The sequence below is a fragment of the Arachis hypogaea genome, chromosome 11 (genome assembly GCF_003086295.3).
Source record: "Arachis hypogaea cultivar Tifrunner chromosome 11, arahy.Tifrunner.gnm2.J5K5, whole genome shotgun sequence".
In the NCBI taxonomy this organism is placed as follows: Eukaryota; Viridiplantae; Streptophyta; class Magnoliopsida; order Fabales; family Fabaceae; genus Arachis; species Arachis hypogaea.
In genome coordinates, this window is record NC_092046.1 from 108,467,710 (window position 1) to 108,492,158 (window position 24,449).

The following is a 24,449-nucleotide window of genomic DNA, read 5'->3' on the forward strand; positions in this document are numbered from 1 at the left end:
AGAATGGGAGCATCCTGGCGCTGAACGCCCAGAACAAGCATGGTTCTGGCGTTCAACGCCAGAAATGGCAGCAAAGGGGCGTTGAACGCCCAAAATGGGCACCAACCTGGCGCTGAACGCCCAGAGTTGTGTGCAAGGGCATTTTACATGCCTAAATTGGTGCAGGGATGTAAATGCCTTGACACCTCAGGATCTGTGGACCTCACAGGATCACCTCAGGATCTGTGGACCCCACAGGATCCCCACCTACCTCCACTCACTCTCTTCTCTCTTCTCAATCATCCTCTATTCCCAATAAACACTCATCCCTTCTGTCTTCCATTTACCACTCACACCCATACACCCACTTACCTTCAAAAATTCAACATCTCTTCTTCACACCCAATCCCACCCATATGGCCGAATACACATCTCCCTCCATCTCCTCCATATCTTCTTCTTATTCTTCTATTCTTTCTTCTTTTGCTCGAGGGCGAGCAACATTCTAAGTTTGGTGTGGTAAAAAGCATAGCTTTTTTGTTTTTTCCATAACCATTGATGGCACCTAAGGCCAGAGAAACCTCTAGAAAGAGGAAACGGAAGACAAAAGCTTCCATCAAGGGTCTAAAGCTCAGTGGTAGAACATTTGACTGCAAATCAAGAGATCCCTAAGATATCTCAGGGGATACATTTTCTTCCACACAATTATTGGAAGCAACTAAGGGTGGAACATCAAGAGCACTCCATCATCCTTCATGAAATCAGAGAAGATCTAAAAACAATGAAGGAGGAGCAGCAAAGACAAGGAAGAGACATAGAAGAGCTCAAGGACATCACTAAGGTGGACTCATTCCTTGTTCTTACTTTCTCTGTTTTTCATTTTCTATGTTATGTGCTTATCTATGTTTGTGTCTTCATTACATGATCATTAGTAGTAGTAACTTTGTCTTAAAGTTATGAATGTCCTATGAATCCATCACCTCTCTTAAATAAAAACTGTTTTAATTCAAAAGAACAAGAAGTACATGAGTTTTGAATTTATCCTTGAACTTAACTTAATTATATTGATGTGGTGACAATGCTTCCTGTTTTCTGAATGTATGCTTGAACAGTGCATATGTCTTTTGAAGTTGTTGTTTAAGAATGTTAAAAATGTTGGCTCTTGAAAGAATGATGACTAGGAGACATGTTATTTGATAATTTGAAAAATCATAAAAATGATTCTTGAAGCAAGAAAAAGCAGCAAAGAACAAAGCTTGCAGAGAAAAAAAAATATAGAAAGAAAAAGAAAAAGCAAGCAGAAAAAGCCAATAACCCTTAAAACCAAAAGGCAAGGGCAATTAAAAAGGATCCCAAGGCTTTGAGCATCAGTGGGTAGGAGGGCCTAAAGGAATAGAATCCTGGTCTAAGCGGCTAAACCAAGCTGTCCCTAACCATGTGCTTGTGGCGTGTAGGTGTCAAGTGAAAACTTGAGACTGAGCGGTTAAAGTCAAGGTCCAAAGAAAAAACAAAGAGTGTGCTTAAGAACCCTGGACACCTCTAATTGGGGACTTTAGCAAAGCTGAGTCACAATCTGAAAAGGTTCACCCAATTATGTGTCTGTGGCATTTATGTATCCGGTGGTAATACTGGAAAACAAAGTGCTTAGGGCCACGGCCAAGACTCATAAAATAGCTGTGTTCAAGAATCATCATACTGAACTAAGAGAGTCAATAACACTATTCGAAATCTGAAGTCCCTATAGATGCCAATCATTCTGAACCTCAATGGATAAAGTGAGATGCCAAAACTATTCAAGAGGCAAAAAGCTATAAGTCCCGCTCATATGATTGAAGCTCTGTTTCATTGATAGTTTGGAATTTATAGTATATTCTATTCTTTTTATCCTATTTTGATTTTCAGTTGCTTGGGGACAAGCAACAATTTAAGTTTGGTGTTGTGATGAGCGGATAATTTATACGCTTTTTGACATTGTTTTTAGTATGTTTTTAGTAGAATCTAGTTACTTTTAGGGATGTTTTTAATAGATTTTATGTTAAATTCACATTTCTGGACTTTACTATGAGTTTGTGTGTTTTTCTGTGATTTCAGGTATTTTCTGGCTAAAATTGAGGGACTTGAGCAGAAATCAGATTCAGAGGTTGAAAAAGGACTGCTGATGCTGTTGGATTCTGACCTCCCTGCACTCAAAGTGAATTTTCTGGAGCTACAGAACTCTAAATGGCGAGCTTCCAATTGCGTTTGAAAGTAGACATCCAGGGCTTTCCAGCCATATATAATAGTCTATACTTTGGCCAAGAATTGACGACGTAAACTGGCGGTCAACGCCAGCCTTCTGCCCAAACCTTTCACTTATGTATTTTTAATGGTAGAGTTTCTACACTCCATAGATTAAGGTGTGGAGCTCTGCTGTTCCTCAAAGATTAATGCAAAGTACTACTGTTTTCTATTCAATTCTTCTTATTTCACTTCTAAGATATCCATTCGCACCCAAGAACGTGATGAAGGTGATGATTATGTGTGACGCTCATCATTCTTCTCCCTTATGAACGCATGCCTGACAAACACTTCTGTTCTACATGAAATAAGCTAGAATGAATATCTCTTAGATCTCCTAACCAGAATCTTCGTGGCGTAAGCTAGAATGATGGCGGCATTCAAGAGAATCCGGAAGGTCTAAACCTTGTCTGTGGTATTCCGAGTAGGATTCAATGATTGAATGACTGTGACGAGCTCCTAACTCGCGATTGCAGGGCGTTAGTGACAGACGCAAAAGGATAGTAAATCCTATTCCAGCATGATCGAGAACCGACAGATGAATAGCCGTGCCGTGACAGGGTGCGTGAGCATATTATTCACTGAGAGGATAAGATGAAGCCATTGACAAGGGTGATGCCTCCAGACGATTAGCCGTGCCGTGACAGGGCATTGGATCATTTTCCCGAGAGATGACCGAAAGTAGCCATTGACAGTGGTGATGTATCACATAAAGCCAGCCATGGAAAGGAGTGAGACTGATTGGATGAAGATAGCAGGAAAGCAGAGGTTCAGAGGAACGAAAAGCATCTCCATTCGCTTATCTGAAATTCCTACCAATGATTTACATAAGTATCTCTATCCCTATTTTATTATATAATATTCGAAAACACCATTATCACTTTATATCTGCCTGACTGAGATTTACAAGGTGACCATAGCTTGCTTCATACCAACAATCTCCGTGGGATTCGACCCTTACTCACGTAAGGTATTACTTGGACGACCCAGTGCACTTGCTGGTTAGTTGTATCGAAGTTGTGACAATTATGAATTAAGATCAGAGCACCAAGCTCTGGAGCCATTACCAGGATTTGTTCGAGCCTGGAGATCACAATTTCGTGCACCATTCTCGAACCCATATTTTCACTGAACGTTAACACCACTAACGTCCTGAGCTAAAGTCTCTGCCCACTTCACACTTTCTCTCTGCAAGTAAAACCAAGCCCAATGAAGAAGTGAATTGCTTCAAACTCAAGATCCAAAGGCCCATACCCAAGACTTGAAGAGCCAACTTGAAGAACAGAAGAGTAGTATATATAAGAGTAGCTTTGAATTAAATTGAGAGTTGGAAATTATAGGGAGCCTCGGGCATAGAATTACTCTCTATATTTACTTTCTCTACACTTCTAGTTTCATCATGTATTCTCCATCTTTGTTTTCGTTTTCCAGAGCTATGAACAACTAAACCCCTTTCATTGGGTTAGGGAGCTCTGTTGTAATTTGATGGATCAATACTAGTTTTCATTATTCTTCTTCTATCTTTTCTCTTGATTTTACTTGAGAGCTTTCGATCTTCATCCAATTGGGTAGTTATCTTGGAAAAGAAGCTACTCATACTTGGATCTCTTCTGAACCTTGAAAGAGGAATGAAGAGATCATGCTAGAAATGCTTTCTCATGCTGGACCAAATTGGGTTTGGATGGATATGTGACTATAATACTCTCAACACTTGATTTGGGAAATGCATGTGGTATAATCAGTGACCATACTTCATCTCTTCTCATGAGCAACTGACCAAGGAATTGGCTATTGATCAAGATTTGAGAGATTGAATTACAAGAAGTTGTAATTCAATTACTTAAGATTGCCAAGGAGATCAATGAGTGCATTGATTGAGGAAGAGATGAAAATGAAATTGATCCGGAGAATGCAACATCTCCTAAGCCCAATGAACTCCCCATTTCTGATCTTACCCATTCTCTTTAATTTCTGCCATTTACATTTATGAGCAATACCCCATTCCCATTTACAATTCAGCAATTTACTTTCAGTCATTTATTTTCAGTTCTTTAATTCTAGCATTTTACTTTTTCTGTCATTTACCTTCCCGCCATTTTATTTTCTGTAATTCTCAACTCAAATTCTGGATTCGCTCAACTAGAACATTCCTCTAATTAAAGTTGCTTGATCAATCAATCCCTGTGGGATTCGACCTCACTCTATTATGAGTTTTTACTTGACGACAAATTCGGTACACTTGCCGAAGGAAATTTGTTATGAGACAAGTTTTCCGTGCATCAAGTTTATGGCGCCGTTGCCGGGGATTGATTGTGCATCAACAATGATTAAATTGGAGGATAATTAGATTGAGCATTTTCTTTTAATTTGATTTAATTTTCTGTTTGAGTCATTTACTTTCTGTTTTAGTTAATTTCTTCCCTTCCCCCTACCTTTTTTCTTTGTTATTTACCATTCATTTCACTAACCCACTAACTGTTTGATATATTACATCACTCACACTAACAGTAATTCTGACAGATATACTTTCTGCACCTATTCTCTTTGCTTGTACTTGTTGGTTGTATGACAGGGAGAAGAAGCGGGGCTTCAACTTCCTTTGATTCTGAACCTGAGAGAACCTTCCTTAGACTAAGGAGGGAGGCAAGAGAAAAATGTGTAGTTGGTGCTGAAGAAGAGGAGGAACACTTTGAGGAATACTTTGAACCAAACATGGAAGAAAACATGGAAAACCATCATAAGGAAGAAGCTCACAACCATGGCGGAGGAGGACGAGCAAATCATGCTGGGGAGGATAGAAGAGTTTTAGGCTCTTACATCAATCCAAACCCAGGAAAACTGTGGAAGTAGCATTCAAAAGCCAACCATCCATGCCAACAATTTTGAACTAAAACCACAGCTCATCACCCTTGTGCAGAACAACTGTTCGTTCGGAGGAAGTGTCCAAGAAGACCCCAATCAACATCTAACCACCTTCCTGAGAATATGTGACACAGTGAAGTCTAATGGTGTTCATCCTGACGCCTATAGACTGCTCTTATTTCCATTCTCACTCAAGGATAAGGCAGCCAAGTGGCTGGAGTCTTTCCCAAAGGAGAGCTTGACAACTTGGGAAGATGTGGTGAACAAATTCTTAGCAAGATTTTACCCCACTCAACGAATCAATAGGCTGAGAGCTGAGGTCCAAACTTTCAGGCAACAAGATGGTGAGACTCTATATGAAGCATGGGAGAGGTTTAAAGACCTAACAAGGAGGTGCCCACCTGACATGTTCAATGAATGGGTGTAGCTGCACATTTTCTATGAAGGGCTCTCTTATGAGTCAAAGAAGGCCGTAGACCATTCATCCGGAGGATCTTTGAACAAGAAGAAGACCATTGAGAAAGCCATAGATGTCATTGAAACTATAGCAGAGAATGACTACTTCTATGCTTCCGAAAGAGGGAACACAAGAGGAGTGATGGAGCTAAACAATGTAGATGCTCTGCTGGCCCAAAACAAGCTCATTACCCAGCAGCTGGCTGACCTCACCAAGAAGATGGAGAAGAACCAAGTAGCAGCAATCTCTACTTCATCAACAACCCAAGAAGGACTGAATGAAGAAGCAGAGGGAAGTCAGGAGCAAATCAACTACATTGGGAATTCACCTAGGCAAAACCATGATCCATACTCCAAGACCTACAACCCTGGATGGAGGAATCACCCAAACTTTGGGTGGGGAAATCAACAAGACCAAAGCCTTGATCAAAAATGCCCAAATCCCAACAATGCAGCTCACCAACATTTCACATCTAGACCATATCAACACCCCATAACAACACCTCTCCACATCCACATCAAAACCAAAATAACTTACCTCATCCTTCCACCTTTAATCACGATCTACAAGCATTTGATGACAGACTCTCAAGGATTGAGAATCTACTTGAAGGCATAGGCAAGGAGATTCAAGACAACAAGGTGTTCAAGGAGGAAGTGCGAGCCAGTTTCAAGAGCCAGGGAGACACGATCAAGAGTTGGAATCTCAAGTGGGGTATCTCTCTGAGCAAATTCCCAAACCCACAGATGGATTTCCAAGTGACACAGAGAAGAATCCGAGAGGTGAAACAAAGAAAGTAAGATGGGAAGATTGCAAGATGTTCACTATAAGTGATAAGGAGACTGAGGACAAGCCAAGCAAGCTGTCAGAACAACCTGAAGATACCTCAGTAGAGAAGAATGAAAAAGATCATCAAGAACCAAAAATCTCACAACAGGAGCTGCTGAGACTCTATGCACCTTTTCCCCAACTACTCAATGGTGCTGTGGAGAAGAGAATATACTTAAGGTTTCTGGATTTGTTTGCATCTCTGCATGTAAACATACCATTCATCAAGGCCATCCAACAAATGCCTGCATACATCAAATATATGAAGGAACTTCTTCCCAGGAAAAGCTCACTCAAGGGAGGCCAGACTATAGTGATGAACAAGGAGTGCAGTGCCCTTATTCAACCACAGTTGCCTACAAAAAAAAAAGATCCGGGAGTTTTCTTGTCCCCTGTGCCATAGGAGAAACAATATTTGATAAAGCACTCTGCGATTTGGGAGCCAGCATCAACTTAATACCCTTATCCCTGGTGAAGAGGCTGCAGATCAATGAGATATTGCCCACAGATGTAGTCATCAAGCTGGCTGACAAAACTTAAAAACAAGCAATAGGGGTGGTGGAAAATGTGTTGTTAAAGGTTGGGAGATACTTTCTTCCCACAGACTTTGTCATCTTGGACATGGAAGAGAGTCACACTCACCTAATCATATTGGAAAGACCATTCCTAGCTACGGCCAGAGCACTCATAGATGTGGAGTAAGGAGAGCTAATATTGAGGATCCATGATGAACGACTCAGCTTTAATGTCTTCAAACTCTCACAAGAAGCAGACCAAGAAAACAAAGAACCAAGCAAAGATCATAATGAGATGCTGACAGAGGAAGCAAGCACTGAAGCACAACCAGCCCATCTGGGAAAGCCCTTGGTTGATGAACAAGGAAATAAGCAGTTGTCACAACTCAAGGAAAAGCTGGAGGAACCTAAACCACCAGAGACATATGAAGACAACAACAAAATTCTCTTAGAAGAAGAAGTCACCAAGAGCAAGGCAACATCAAAAGGGACAAAGAAGAAGGTACCAAGGGGGTGGAGGAACAAGAAGATCCCTACGGAAGACTTCTCTCCAGGAGATAAAGTGATCTCAGCTTACTTTCCAGATATCCCCCTAATCTCCCAACTGTACCATCTCAGTTACCTAAGGTCTTCACTATCAATAGAGTTCTCTCCTTGGAACATGTAGAGATCATTGATACAACCAATGGATATAAGTCCAAGGCAAGAGGGGAGGACTTGAAGCATTATCAACCTCCCTGATGAAGGAGAAACGTCAAGCTAGTGACGCTAAAGAAGCGCTTCATGGGAGGCAACCCATGTTTTATGAGCTTATACTAGTGAATAAGTCAATATTCATGAATTCCAACCCAAACTTGACAAAAACTTGGTGAAACCCTTAATACGCAGTATATAGTGAAGAACAAGTTTGGTGTTCAAAGCATGCCAAGAAAGCATGAATACAACTGCGAGCATGCTAGTCTTGGAGCTTTGAACAGAACTTTTCATCACAGTGCTACAAACTAAGTTTGGTGTCACCCCATGGTGCCACCAATGTACATATAAGGATACACAGTTAGTTAGTTAGTTGGACTTCATGAATAAACAATCTAATCTTTTCTTCCCTTTATTATTCTAGCCGTAAAATTTAAATTGATTTTTTTATGATATTTCTTACTTTTCTTATTTGATCTTTATAGAGAAAGGAAAGGAGCATTGAAGGAGATTGATTGGACAATTAAATGAGAAAGGTTCGGCCACTTCATGAAGAGGGTACTACACACGTGCCTCAAGGGGGAATGCATTGAGAATGGTTGCCATGCAACATTGGAAGAAGAACAAATTTGGAAACTGAACCAAATCCATCATAAAGTTGGTAATCCTCGTGCTTATTCCATACAAAACCCCATCCGTTCATCATACACCAACCCCATCAATCCACACCTTTCATCTCTTCCTCACCTCCCTATATAAGTGAGTCCTAGTGCATACTTACCCTTCACACTCAAATTCCCACTCTCCACAATCCACACTTTCGACGTTCAAAACCTCTTCATCACACCTCATCCTAACCAACCAAATTCTTCATCCATCCTTACCTTCAAACCCCCTCACACAACAACTCAAATTCATGGCATCATCAAGCTCCAAGAGGCAAAAGAGGAAGGAACCAATGGTGAGCGTTCCTTTTGATGAGAAGAGGTTCAAAACTGCCTTCCATGAACAAGAGTTTGAGCGGATAAAGCTCAAAAAGATACTGCCCGAATTAACCTTCCAAATCAATGAAGACGAGTGCCCACAGATTCGGGAGAAAATTGAACAAAGAGGGTGGCAAGGGCTCACGAATCCAGAGGGGAAGATCAATGCAAACCTCATCAAAGAGTTCTATGCGAATGTGGTTAGAGAAGACAAAACCAAGGCCGCAACCTTCAAAAGCTATGTAAGAGGAAAGGAGGTGGACTTCAGCCCAAATGCTATAACAAGAGCTCTTCACCTAAAATCACCACATTTTGATGAGCTTAGTTATCTAGCAAGAGTAAGTAAGAGCCCTGATGATGATGAACTCGAACAAATTGTGAACGACATATGTGTTATAAGAGCTGACTGGGAAAGATATGTGGATAAGAGACCCAGGTTCATCAAGAGAGGAGACCTCAGCCCTGAGGCCAAGGGATGGTTTGAACTTGTGAGGAGATCTATCTTACCAGCAGCCAACAATTCTGAGGTCAATATCAACCGGGCTACTATGGTACATTGCTTAGTACAAGGTGGAGATATAAATGTGCACGAGCTTATAGCAGAGGGGATTCAAGAGTCAGCTGAGAAGATTGATTTGGGTGCCAGGCTTTGGTACCCCAGCACCATCCTCAGATTGTGCACGAAGGCCAAGGTTGTCTTAGAGGATAGTAATGCAGATTGGTTAAATCCGGAGAGGCTGATGACCTTTTAGCAGCTAACTTGTGTGACACCAGCCCAACAACAAAGAAGACCTCACATAGGAAAGCCAAAACCAAAAGGAGTAGCTCACCAAGAGGAGCCTCATCAAGAAGAATATCAACAAGAAGAGCATCATGACCCAGCCAACTTGAATATGAATCACCTTCTAAGGGCCATTGAAGATTTGGGAATGAGACAGATGGAAGGACAAGAACAAATACTACTGCTTCAATCCAAATAGATGAGCCAACAAGAGGAGTGGCAGAAACAACAGATGGAGCAGCAACAGGAACAATATTCCCAACTCACTCAAGCCATCCACCAAGTTACTGCGAGGCAAGAACATCAAGATAAGCATTTGCAAGAACTCAATCAGCGGCAACTAGTTCAGATGAGAGCATTCAATGAGTTTAGTGTGCTTAATGAAGGACGGCAACTACATAGGGAGGAGTTCAACGTAAACACTCAAGCCAAGTTGAACTACATGTCTAGTAATATGCATCATCTACACTATGCTATCCCTACATATGATGAGGTCCAAAAAGATTTTGTAGAACAAGAAGAGAGGAAGGTGAAACAGCAGAAGGAAACACTCAAGAAGAAGATGGAAGATGGTGGTTTCTGGAAGAAGCTGATTGGAAAAGGCAAAGGGAGTGGGAGTACAAGCAATCAAGAGGGACACAAGGAGGACAAGCAAGGAGGAGAGCATGGGCAACCACATGAGTAAAAGGTGGTGGAGTTCTTTCTTTGGTCCATCTTTCTTTATGCTTTAAATAAGGAAGATCTTGTATGAAATAGAACATGCTTCCATAGTAGTTTGAACCTTTTTCAATTCTGTCTTTTAAGTTTTTGTGTTAAAAAAGGGTCTATGTTTGCTAGTCCTTATGTCACTGCATCCTTACTTTGCTTACTTGTATGTTTGCCCTTTGAATCAAATGAAAAAGAGAATGAGTGTTTTTAAAGACCAGAGAGAAATTCATACTATGGAGTAAGTTCATGAGTTTATGGTATAGTCATAAGTTAGCTAAGTTGGTTCAACCATAAGGTGGGAAGACAACTATCTGTCCTGAATCATATGCTTTGAATACACCCCATGAGACTAGCTAAATAAGAAGATCCTAAGAAGAAAAAGGGAAAGAACAATAAAGGTTGGAAAATAAAAGAAAAAGAGTAAGCAATAAGGCTAGGCACCAATGGTTTTAATCTTGAGGCATGTGTCTGTGGTGCTCGTGTGTGAGGGATCTACTTGGATGAATAAGCTCTTAGGGGTGCCTTATCACTTGGTAACTTGGGTTAACTAACTCGGGATTATCAGTTGAAAGTCCACTATTAAGAGTAACCCTCACTACAGAGCATTTAGTAACCCAAAGAGGTGCTGGACACCAAGGTCTCAAGAAAAGAAAATAAATAAACTATGTGCCTATGGTGTGTAAGTATGGGGGAGAGACTTGAGCAAGTAAGTCCTTAGGGGTGCTTCAACACCTAGCACCTTGAACCAACTGGTTCGGGAGTGTTGGCTGAAAGCTTATTTTAAAGAGTTTCCCCCTTACAGAGCACTTAGCTTAAGAACAAAAATAAGCCCTGAAATAACAACAAAAGGATCAATGAATAAAAGTCTCATGGGATGCAATCACAGTGAGTATTCTAGGACATGATAAAGGTCTGAAAGCCAGGAATGAACCTAATTTGCTATGCATGAAACCACCATAAAACCAGGGACATGACTTCCACAAGAATGACTCATTTCTCTTGGCACTCCATTCATCATTCTCTTGTTCCAGTACTTGCATAGGGACAAGCAAGCTTTAAGTTTGGTGTTGTGATGCCAGGGCATTTTGGCCAGTTTCACTGACCTTTTCTTTACTGTTTTTAGGGTAGTTTCATGCATTCCCTTAGGAAATAAGCTAGTTTTGGGTAGATATTCACTTACATCTTGATTCAAGCATACATTGTGCACTTTACATGATTTCATGAGGATTTTGCATGAATTTAAGGACAAATTGGATGTTGCATTTCCCATGACTTGGACTAGAACTTTGATGCACTTTATTGCTTGATTTCAGGACAAAGGAAGCAAAGAAGAACCACATTAGTGGCTACGTTAGTTATACTAACGTTAACACTAACATGGAATGGGAGTAACTTGCAAAGTTAATGAGAAAAGTAATTGCCAATAACGCTCTCGAAGCCATCATTGCCCATGTTAAGAGTCACGTTAACTAAGTTAACGTGAACTCTAACGTGGAAAAAAGGAAATGGAGCCAACGTTAGTGACACTTAACATTATCACTAACGTTGGACCAAGCTCATAAGTGGCCACGTTAGTTGCCACGTTAACTTAGTTAACGTGGCCTCTAACGTTAAGAAGAAAAGGGGAAGCCAATGTTAGTGACATTCAACTTTGTCACTAACGTTGGCCAAGTCACAATAAGCCACGTTAACTTCCACGTTAACCAAGTTAACGTGGAAGCTAACGTGAGGAGACAAAGTGGTCGACAACGTTAGTGACACCAAACATTGTCACTAACGTTGGAAGGAACACACACAAGCCCCAATAAGCCACGTTAACTCCCACGTTAACTTAGTTAACGTGGAAGTTAACGTGAAGAAGGGAGGTGATCGCCAACGTTAGTGACACCCAACATTGTCACTAACGTTGGAATTAGCCCACATAAGCCACTATGAGCCACATTAACTCCCTCGTTAACTTAGTTAACGTGGAAGCTAACGTGGATAAGGGAATGATGAGCCAACGTTAGTGACACTCAACTTTGTCACTAACGTTGGAGATGGCTAGCATGGCCACGTTAGAGGCCACGTTAACCAAGTTAACGTGGACTCTAACGTGAGAAATAGGGGCACATTGGAACGTTAGTGACAATGGTAAGTGTCACTAACATTCTCGAAGGTTGGCAAGCCTACGTTAAAAGAGCCACGTTAACTAAGTTAACGTGGACTCTAACGTAGGGAAGAGGGAGACTTCTCAACGTTATTGGGAATGGTAAGTCCCAGTAACGTGTGCGAAGGGCATAGAGGCAACGTTAGTGGCAACGTTTGTGCCACTAACTTTGAAGTTAACGTGGCTCTTACTTGGGTGAGGAACATTAGTGAAAAAGGTGATTGTCACTAACGTTCTCGAACCCATATTTTCACTGAACGTTAACACCACTAACGTCCTGAGCTAAAGTCTCTGCCCACTTCACACTTTCTCTCTGCAAGTAAAGCCAAGCCCAATGAAGAAGAGAATTGTTTCAAACTCAAGATCCAAAGGCCCATACCCAAGACTTGAAGAGCCAACTAGAAGAACAGAAGAGTAGTATATATAGGAGTAGCTTTGAATTAAATTGAGAGTTGGAAATTATAGGGAGCCTCGGGGCATAGAATTACTCTCTATATTTACTTTCTCTGCACTTCTAGTTTCATCATGTATTCTCCATCTTTGTTTTCATTTTCCAGAGCTATGAACAACTAAACCCCTTTCATTGGGTTAGGAAGCTCTGTTGTAATTTGATGGATCAATACTAGTTTTCATTATTCTTCTTCTATCTTTTCTCTTGATTTTACTTGAGAGCTTTCGATCTTCATCCAATTGGGTAGTTATCTTGGAAAAGTAGCTACTCATACTTGGATCTCTTCTGAACCTTGAAAGAGGAATGAAGAGATCATGCTAGAAATGCTTTCTCATGCTGGACCAAATTGGGTTTGGATGGATATGTGACTATAATCCTCTCAACACTTGATTTGGGAAATGCATGTGGTATAATCAGTGACGATACTTCATCTCTTCTCATGAGCAACTGACCAAGGAATTGGCTATTGATCAAGATTTGAGAGATTGAATTACAAGAAATTGTAATTCAATCACTTAAGATTGCCAAGGAGATCAATGAGTGCATTGATTGAGGAAGAGATGAAAATGAAATTGATCCGGAGAATGCAACATCTCCTAAGCCCAATGAACTCCCCATTTCTGATCTTACCCATTCTCTTTAATTTCTGCCATTTACATTTATGAGCAATACCCCATTCCCATTTACAATTCAGCAATTTACTTTCAGTCATTTATTTTCAGTTCTTTAATTCTAGCATTTTACTTTTTCTGTCATTTACCTTCCTGCCATTTTATTTTCTGCAATTCTCAACTCAAATTCTGGATTCACTCAACTAGAACATTCCTCTAGTTAAAGTTGCTTGATCAATCAATCCCTGTGGGATTCGACCTCACTCTATTGTGAGTTTTTACTTGACGACAAATTCGGTACACTTGCCGAAGTAAATTTGTTATGAGACAAGTTTTCCGTGCATCAGTTAATGATCATGTGGAGTCACAAAAACTACTGAAAAATCAAAAAGAGAATGAAAAACAGCTTTAAAAATATCTCACCCTGGAGGAAGAACTTACTGGCGTTTAAACGCCAGTAAGAAGTATCAAACTGGCGTTTAACGCCAGAAAGAAGCATCAAGCTGGCGTTAAACGCTAGAAAGAAGCATCAAGCTGGCGTTAAACGCCAGAAACAAGCACCATTGGTTCTTCAAGAAGAGGAAGACGTCACCCTCACTAAGGTGGACTCGTTCCTTAATCTCCTTGTTCTTATTTTCCTGTTTTTCATTCACTATGCTTTATGTTTATGTTTGTGTCTCATTACATGATCATTAGTATCTAAGTGTCTATGTCTTAAAGTTATGAATGTCCTATGAATCCATCACCTCTTTTAAATGAAAAATATTTTAATGACAAAAGAACAAGAAGTACATGGTTTTGAATTCACCCTTGAAATTAGTTTAATTATTTTGATGTGGTGACAATACATTTTGTTTTCTGAATGAATGCTTGAACAGTGCATATGTCTTTTGAATTTATTGTTTATGAATGTTAAATATGTTGGCTCTTGAAAGAATGATGAAAAAGGAGACATGTTACCTGATAATCTGAAAAATCATAAAAATGATTCTTGAAGCAAGAAAAAGCAGTGAATACAAAAGCTTACGAAAAAAAAGAGAAAAATGCGAAAAAATAGAAAAAGAAAAAGCAAGCAGAAAAAGCCAAAATCTCTTTAAACCAAAAGGCAAGAGCAAAAAGCCAATAGCCCTTAAAACCAAAAGGCAAGGGTAATAAAAAGGATCCAAGGCTTTGAGCACCAGTGGATAGGAGGGCCTAAAGGAATAAAATCCTGGCCTAAGCAGCTAAACCAAGCTGTCCCTAACCATGTGCTTGTGGCGTGAAGGTGTCAAGTAAAAACTTGAGACTGAGCGGTTAAAGTCGAGGTCCAAAGCAAAAGAAGAGTGTGCTTAAGAACCCTGGACACCGCTAATTGGGAACTTTAGCAAAGCTAAGTCACAATCTGAAAAGGTTCACCCAGTTATGTGTCTGTGGCATTTATCTATTCGGTGGTAATACTGGAAAACAAAGTGCTTAGGGCCACGGCCAAGACTCATAAAGTAGTTGTGTTCAAGAATCAACATACTGAACTAGGAGAATCAATAACACTATCTGAATTCTATGTTCCTATAGATGCCAATCATTCTGAACCTCAATGGATAGAGTGAGATGCCAAAACTATTCAAGAGGCAAAAAGCTACAAGTCCCGCTCATTTGATTGGAGCTATGTTTTATTGATAGTTTGGAATTTATAGTATATTCTCTTCTTTTTATCCTATTTGATTTTCAGTTGCTTGGGGACAAGCAACAATTTAAGTTTGGTGTTGTGATGAGCAGATAATTTATATGCTTTTTGGCATTATTTTTACATAGTTTTTAGTATGATTTAGTTAGTTTTTAGTATATTTTTATTAGTTTTTAAATAAAAATCACATTTCTGGACTTTACTATGAGTTTGTGTGTTTTTCTATGATTTCAGATATTTTCTGGCTGAAATTGAGGGACTTGAGCAAAAATCAGAATCAGAGGTTGAAGAAGGACTGCAGATGCTATTGGATTCTGACCTCACTGCACTCAAAGTAGATTTTCTGGAGCTACAGAAGTCCAAATGGTGCACTCTTAATTGTGTTGGAAAGTAGACATCCAGGGATTTCCAGCAATATATAATAGTCCATACTTTGCTCAAGTTTAGATGACGAAAACTGGCGTTCAACGCTAGCTCTCTGCCCTATTCTGAAGTTGAATGCCAAAAACAGGTTACAAATCAGAGTTAAACGCCAGAAACAGGTTACAAACTGGCATTCAACTCCAAAGAAGACCTCTACACGTGAAAGCTTCAACGCTCAGCTCAAGCACACACCAAGTGGGCCCGAAAGTCGATTTCTGCATCATTTACTTATTTCAGTAACCCTAGTAACTAGTTTAGCATAAATAGAACTCTTTACTATTGTACTAGGGGTCTTTTTCCCTAATTTCGAATTCATATGCCATTTGGGGAGGCTGGCCACTTGGCCATGCCTAGACCTTATTCTTATGTATTTTCAACGGTAGAGTTTCTACACACCATAGATTAAGGTGTGGAGCTCTGCTGTTCCTCAAGAATTAATGCAAAGTACTACTGTTTTTCTATTCAATTCAAGCCTATTTCTTCTCTAAGATATTCATTCGCACTCAAGAACATGATGAATGTGATGATTATGTAACGCTCATCATCATTCTCACTTATGAACGCGTGCCTGACAAACACTTCCGTTCTACATGCAAACAAGCTTGAATGTATATCTCTTGGCACTCTGATCGTGAGATCAGAGTCTTCGTGGTATAGGCTAGAACTATTGGCGGCCATTCTTGAGGTCCGGAAAGTCTAAACCTTGTCTGTGGTATTCCGAGTAGGATCCGGGAAGGATGGCTGTGACGAGCTTCAAACTCGCGAGTGCTGGGCGTAGTGACAGACGCAAAAGGATTACTGAATCCTATTCTAGTATGATTGAGAATCGACAGATGATTAGCCGTGCGGTGACAGTGCATCTTCGACCATTCTCACTGAGAGGACGGGAAGTAGCCATTGACAACGGTGATGCCCTACACAAAGCTTGCCATAGAAAGGAGTGGGAATGATTAGATGAAGACAGCAGAAAAGCAGAGGTTCAAGAGGAACGAAAGCATCTCTATACGCTTATCTGAAATTCTCACAAATGAATTACATAAGTATCTCTATCTTTATTTGACGTTTTATTTATCTTTTAATTATTAAAACTCTATAACCATTTGAATCCACCTGACTGAGATTTACAAGGTGACCATAGCTTGCTTCAAGCCGACAATCTCCGTCGGATCGACCCTTACTCACGTAAGGTTTATTACTTGGACGACCCAGTGCACTTGCTGGTTAGTTGTGCGAAGTTGTGACAAAGTGTGTGAATTACATTCCGAGCACCAAGTTTTTGGCACCGTTGTTAAGGATCACAATTTCGTGCACCATGGACTAATCATTTTGATTCCTCAAGTCCTAGTCAACTCCTATGGAAGGACTAGCTTTAGAGGGATCCAAATCAATAAGCAAATTCCAATTTTCAATCAACAGTTGAGTTTGATAACTCAAGTGTCACCAATTACTCACCAAAGCAAAGGGGGAAAAATCTAAATTATTTATATCATAAATAGAAGAGAGCAACCATAAATCTGAAATACCTCGAATTCTATTGAATAGAAAATCAAATTAAACATAGGAATCCATAAGCCAATTTGGGAACATAAGTAATTAACAAGTGAAAGCACTAGAATAAATAAAAGTAGAAGAGAACATAAATTAAAGGAACATTGAAACTGAATTTGAGACGGAATGAACCATAAACTAAGAGAAATCCTAAATCCTAAAACCTAAGAGAGAGGAGAGAGCCTCTCTCTCTAGAAAACTACATCTAAAACCTAAAATTATGAATATAAAAGTTGTTCAATATGAATGAATGGATTGATTCTCCAACTTTATAGCCTCTAATATGTGTTTTCTGGGCTGAAAACTAGGTCAAAAACAGCCCAGATACGTACAGCACGCGGCACTGCCACGCGTACGCGTTGATTGCATTTTCTCCAGGTCACGCGTCCGCGTGATCCATGCATGCGCATTGCCTATCTTTAGGATAGATATGAAAAATTATATATCGTTGCGAATTCCTAGATGTTAGCTTTCCAACGCAACTAAAACCAACTCATTTGGACCTCTATAGCTCAAGTTATGATCGATTGAGTGCGAAGAGGTCAGGCTGGACAGCTTTAGCAGTTCCTTCAGTTTCTTGTATTCCTTCCACTTTTGCATGCTTCCTTTCCATCCTCCAAGCTATTCCTGTCCTATAAACCTTGAAATCACTTAACACACATATCACGGCATCGAATGGTAATAAGAGAGGACTAAAATTAGCAAATTTAAGGCCAAAGAAACATGTTTTCAATCAAAGCACAAAATTAGGAAGGAAAATGTAGAACCATGCAAATTGTATGAATAAGTGTGAGAATAATGGATAAAATCCACTAGATTAAGCATAGGATAAACCCTAAAAATGGGGTTTATCAACCTCCCCACACTTAAACATTAGCATGTCCTCATGCTAAGCTCAAGAGAACTAAAAGAGTGAAGAGGAATGGTAGAATATATGAAATGCAACCTCTCTGTATGAATGCAACTACATGCAAAATATTTCTACCTACTTGATTAAAAGTAAGCAAATCTTTTAAGAACAAATATGAACTGGATTTCACTAATTCAAATCATAAAAATTAAGTACAAGTAAACTTGCAGAAGAAAATAGCTCATGAAAGCCGGGAACAAAGAATTGAGCATCGAACCCTCACCGGAAGTGTATACACTCTAATCACTCAAGTGTTTAAGGTTCGACTCTTTCAATTCTCTACTAACCTTACTTTCTAAGGCTTGCTTTTCTTCTACCAATCAACACAAATTTGATGCACAAATACACATATCAAGCTGTCTTTTAAGGATTGTAATGGGGTTAGGGTCAAGGTAGGATTGTATTTGGCCAAGTGGACTAAAATCTGAATCCTTAATTAACCAAACTTTTCCCACCTAACTTAAGACAATCCATGTAATCAAAATACAAAATCTAACTACCCATATACTATGTTTACAACATATTCATTGATGCCAGGGTATTTTGGCCAGTTTCACTGACCTTTTCTTTACTGTTTTAGGGTAGTTTCATGCATTTTCTTAGTAAATAAGCAAGTTTTAGGTAGATATTCACTTACATCTTGATTGAAGCAAACATTGTGAACTTTACATGATTTTATGAGAATTATGCATGAATTGAATGATAAAATGGATGATGCATGATCTCATGATTTAGAACCAAGCTTTGATGCACTTTATTTGCTTGATTTCAGGACAAAGGAAGCAAGGAAGAGCCACGTTAGTAGCCACGTTAGTCTAACTAACATGACCACTAACATGGAATGGGAGCTAGCTTGCAACGTTAATGGAAAAAGTGATCACCAATAATGCCTTTGAAAGCCATCATAGCCCACGTTAGTGGCCACGTTAATTACATTAACGTGGAAGCTAACATGGAGGAAAAGGGAAGCTCCAATGATAGTGGTAAAAGTGAATACCACTAACGTTCCAAAAGGGCACAATTGGCCACGTTAAGAGTCACGTTAATTACATTAACGTGAACTCTAACGTGGGAGGAGCAAGGAATCGCCAACGTTAGTGACACTCACCTTTGTCACTAACATTGGACTAAGCCAATATTGCCCACGTTAGTTGCCACGTTAATTACATTAACGTGGAAGCTAATGTGGAGGAAAGAAATGATGGGCCAACGTTAGTGACACTCACCTTTGTCACTAACATTGGAGATGGCAATCACCACCACGTTAGTGGTCACGTTAATGCAATTAACGTAAGGCACTAACGTGGGAAGAAGGGGCGTTTAAAGTGTTAGTGGCAAAGGTAAGTTTCACTAATGCTCTCGAAGCTTAGGCATGCCCATGTTAAGGGTCACGTTAGTTATACTAACGTGAACTCTAACGTGGGAAAAAGGGGCAATAAGCAACGTTATTGGAAAAGATGAATGCCAATAACGTTTGCGAAGGACCAAGAGGCAACGTTAGTGGTCACGTTAGTGCCACTAACGTTGAAGTTAACGTGGATCATTTTGGGCTTGGAACGTTAGTGAAAAAGGTGATCGTCACTAACGTTCTCGAACCCACATTTTCACTTAACGTTAACACCACTAACGTCCTAACTAACGTCCATGCCTAACTCACACTTTTTCTGCAAGCAAAGCTGAGCCCACTGAAGACTGTAACTGCTTCAACTAAAGATCCAAAGGCCCATATCCAAGACTTGAAGAGCCAACTAGAAGATCAGAAGAGTAGTATATATAGGAGTAGTTTTGAACTAGTAGGCAGCTTTTGGCATTTTGGAGAACTACACTCTGTATATTTTACTTTCTCTGTAACTTCTAGTTTTATTTTGAAAATGTACTTTTCATTTATGCTTTCCATTTCCAGAGCTATGAACAACTAAACCCCTTTCATTGGGTTACAGAGCTATGTTGTAATTTGATGGATCAATAATAGTTTTCATTATTCTTCTTCTTTCTTTTCTCTTGATTTTACTAGAAAGCTTTCAATCTTCATCCTATTGGGTAGTTGTCTTGGAAAAGAAGCTATTCATACTTGGATCTCTTCGGAACCTTGGAAGAGGAATGAAGAGATCATGCTAGAAATGCTTTCTCATGTTGGACCAAATTGGGGTTTGGATGGATATAGTGACATATAATCCTACCAACACTTTGATTTGGGAATACATGTGGTATAATCAGTGACTATACTTCATCTTTTCTCATGAGCAATTACTCCAAGGAATTGGCTATTGATCAAGATTTGAGAGATTGGGTTGCCAAGGAATTGGAATCCAATCACTTAAGATTGTCAAGGAGATCAATGAATGCATTGATTGAGGAAGATATGAGAATGAACTTGATCCGGAGAATACAACATCTCCTGAGCCCAATGAATCCCTCATTTCTGATCTTACCCATTCTCTTTACTTTCTGCCATTTACTTTCATGTCCAGTTCCCCAAATCCCCATTTAAGATTCTGTAATTTACTTTCCGCCATTTACATTTTGCTCTTTATTTCCAGCATTTACACTTTCTGTTATTTACTTTCCCGCCATTTACGTTTCTGCAAATATCAACTCAATTTCTGCTTAGCTCAACTAGAACATTCCTCTGATTAAAGTTGCTTGACCAATCAATCCCTGTGGGATTTGACCTCACTCTATTGTGAGTTTTTACTTGACGACAATTCGGTATACCTGCCGAGGGAAATTTGTTGAGAGACAAGTTTCCATGCATCATTCATGCATCCGATTTTGAGTACAGTACATATGCATTGCTATCGCCATTTACCTTGGGGCATTTTGTCCCCTCTTTATTGTTTTCTCTTTTTCTTTTCTTTTTCTCTCTTTTTTATTTTATTATTTTTTATTTTTTTCTATATATTTTTTTTCTTTTCTTTTGTTTTTCTCAATGCATATGATTAAAGTATTGAATGCATAAACATGTCCTCAACATTCTTTTTCACATTTCCTCAAGAATATACAACACCCAATTCTCAAACCAAATGTTTTCAATCCCAATTTCCCCACACTTAAATCATGAGCACTTTCACTAGTCTAAGCTAACCAAGGATTCAAATTAAGGACATTATTATTTTTTGCTTAGAGTTAATGATGTGCTATAAGTAAAGAACAAAGGGGTATAATAGCCTCAAAATTGGTTTGCAAAGGATAATGAAAGGGTAAGGCCATATGGGTATGTAAGCTCAGTGAAACAAAGGCCTCAATCATATAAGTGCATGCATACATCAAACCATGGAAATATAGAATTAAGCAACACAAAGATCACAATTTTAGAGAGAACAACACACTAAAAATAAAATATTGGTTGATAAAATGCAACTAATTTAAATAAGCTTAAAATCTCACAGGTTTTGTGTGTTCGAGCTCTAAACCATGTTCCAGTATAATATTTCTTCAAACAAGTTCAATAAAAATTTTAATTCAAATTAGTGAAATGCTATAAAAAGTTTCTTGAAAAAGAAAATGTTACTTCAACCAAGTGGTGGTAAAATATGCACAAAATCAAACAAATATGCAATCAAACATGCAAATGCAATAACTAATTTAACAAAGAAAATTTAAACATTGGTGTCGAGACAGGAAAGTAACTAACCCATGGAAGTCGGTATCGACCTCCCCACACTTAAAGATTGTACCATCCTTGGTGCATGCTGAGATGTGCAAGTGGACGGGTGGTTCAAACTGGCGCTTTTCTCCAAAGATTGTGCAGATGGACTTGTCTGTCTCCCCATGTAAACGTCTTCCGGTTCCCTTTCTGGTGGCCATCCTGAAAGAAAAAGGGAAGAAAAGTAACCCAGAAATAAAGATAAGAAAATAAATAAAGTATGGGTGAGTTAATGCCAAATAATGAGAGTCTCAATTACATGGTAGCTACAACATACAAGTGAAAAAACAACAGAAGCAAATGGCATAACAATAGTGCAAAAATTGCAGCAATGGGGGAGAGAGAGTGGGTAATGAAAGATAGTGTAAGTTCATGTCAATGCAAAAGGAATACATGTATCATAAAAGATTAGCATTGGCAGTGACAGATAAAGAATATCGCCCAACAGTGTAAAACAAGTCACTGAGCACCAAAATAATACCAGAAAAGATGCAACAGTTGAATAAGGACATTTAACACCAATGGAAAAATAATGAACGTAGAAAAGAAAATAAAAATATGCACAAAATTAAAATTCAATGAATGAAAGTATGCAAATAAATTAAGTAAAATAGAATAAAAGTGAAGAGGGATAAGAAGTTAAAGGGATGAAGAAGAATAAGAAAGTAAGAAAGGAGGAAGAAAGAAGGGGGAAAAGATGGATGAAAAGGGATGAGAATTTAGAAAACGGGGCGCAACGCGTATGCGTGCACAACGTGTATGCGTGAAAATTGATTTGGCCGTTCGACGTGTAAGCGTCACCCACGTGTACGGGTGGGTTGTCTGGAAGCGAAAGGACGCGCACGTGTCAGGGACGCGTACGCATGGATGATGTTGTGCCTCTAGCACAGTGCCAATCCCAGACCATCATAACTCTCTGGCCATACACCCATTTACGCCGATTTGCAGGGTCACGTGTACACGTGAGGGACGCGTACGCATGGACTCGGGATTTCGCAAGCGACGCGTACGCATGAGGGACGTGTACGCGTAGGCTTGTTTGTGCGCCAGGCACGCCACCATCCCTGCTCCCGCGTAACTTTCTGTTCAATTCCTCTTTATCTCGCACGCACATATGACGCGGACGCGTTAGCGACGTTTGCACGTCATGTGTGTTTTTTTTAATGCAAAATGCAGAATGCAAAATGTAGATGCTGATGCAGACATTATGAATGAACACTAAGAAAAATAGAATAAATAAAACTAAGAATAAAATAAAACAAAATAAAACTAAGACTGAAAAAGAACGAAAATACCATGGTGGGTTGTCTCCCACCTAGCACTTTTAGTTATACTCCTTAAGTTGGACATTCGGTGAGCTCCTTTGTTATGGTAGCTTGTGCTTGAACTCATCCAGGAATCTCCACCAGTGTTTGTAATTCCAATATCCTCCGGGATCCCAAACTAGGCGTATAAAGCCTTCAAGCAAGTCAAAGCAAGTGACAAGGCCCCAAGAGTACTGATTTTTGGAATGAATTCCGAGGTCCCAAACCTTGCATTTGTACCCGTCTTCTTGTTGATCATCATTTTTCCACTTGGGTGGTGAGCAATCTGAATTCTCACTAAAGTACCCAAACGACTTCCCAGACCCATTTAATTGAAAATTATACCAACCCTTGTACTTCAATTTGGAGCATGCAACCATATTGAACCTTGCAGGGGAACTCCTACCACTAACCATTTTCCTCTTATTCTTAATGCCACAAAGAGCTCTAAGTTGACCATCTATCTCAAGTAAACTATATTCAAGTGGGATGAGAAAGCTAAGGGATATGAATTTTACCCACTTGAATGTTGTGAAGGATGATGGTGACTTAGGCGGAGAGGTCTCCAACAACTTTGGCAAGGTGATTTCCAGCTCCATTCCCTTGAACTCTTCCTTGACAACTTCCACCTCCTTGCAAGCTTCTTCAATTTCAACCTCTTCCTCTTGGTAGCTTTCTTCCAATTCGATCTCTTCTTCATTGTTCACCAAGGGCATGGGAGGTTGTGCTTCTTCTTCTTTAATCTCCATGTCAAGTCCAATGGGAGAGGGTTCAAATGTAGATAAGAATTTATCAATGATTGAATCCATCTCTTGATCATCCCCTTCAAAGTCTTCAACCATGATATGCCTTGGAGGTTGTACACCCTCCTCAACAACAAATTCAAACTCCTTAGAACGGGGTTCTATGACTGGGCTTTCCCATGGACGTTTTGCATCTCATAAGTCTTCGATCACTTCTTCTTCTTTAACGATTACGGCTTCCTCCAATTGTTCCAATACCAAGTCATGCTACTCACTGTCCATTGGAATTTCTAGTGTCTCCTTCATGCTACGTTCTTCATTAGATTCTCCACATGAAGCCATGGGGGTTCCTTGAGTGTCCGAACGTCGGGAAACTAATTGATTTATCACTTGTTCCAGTTGATGAAGGGTTGCATTAAATTGATCTACTGTTTTCTTGAGGTGAGCTTGTGATTCTTGAGTTGATGGATATGGACATGGTGCATATGGAAGTCGTGGTTCATGGGGGTCATTGGATTGGAATTGGGGTGGATAAGGTTTAGGGTCATATTGAGGTGAATGGTTGTGGGTGGCTTGTGAGTATGGTGGTTCAAAGCTATGTTGAGGAGGTGGTTCATAGGCATATGATGGGGCTTGTTGGTAACTACAAGGTGGTCCACCATATCTATCATCTTGGTATGCACTTCTGAATGGCTCTTGACCATAGTTGGAGGTGGTTTGTCACGAAGGGGTCCACCATAACTATTGTCTTGGTGTGCATCGTAGAATGGTCGTTGTCCATGGTACTTTGGAAAGTGTTGTTGCCGAAAGGGTTGATCAGATCCTCGTGGCTCCTTCCATCTTTGATTGTTCCGACCTTGATACATGTTCCTGTTATAGCTTCCATTCCTTCCAACAACATTCGAATCAAACTTAAAG

General features: G+C 39.7%; 1 non-coding gene across 1 annotated transcript; it reads right to left on the bottom strand.

The window, feature by feature from the left end:
* Positions 1-5,422: 5,422 nt before the first annotated feature.
* On the bottom strand, positions 5,423-5,526 carry LOC112724398 (small nucleolar RNA R71). Its single transcript, XR_003163562.1, has one exon. It is a non-coding gene; the product is annotated as a small nucleolar RNA R71 (small nucleolar RNA).
* Positions 5,527-24,449: the final 18,923 nt, after the last annotated feature.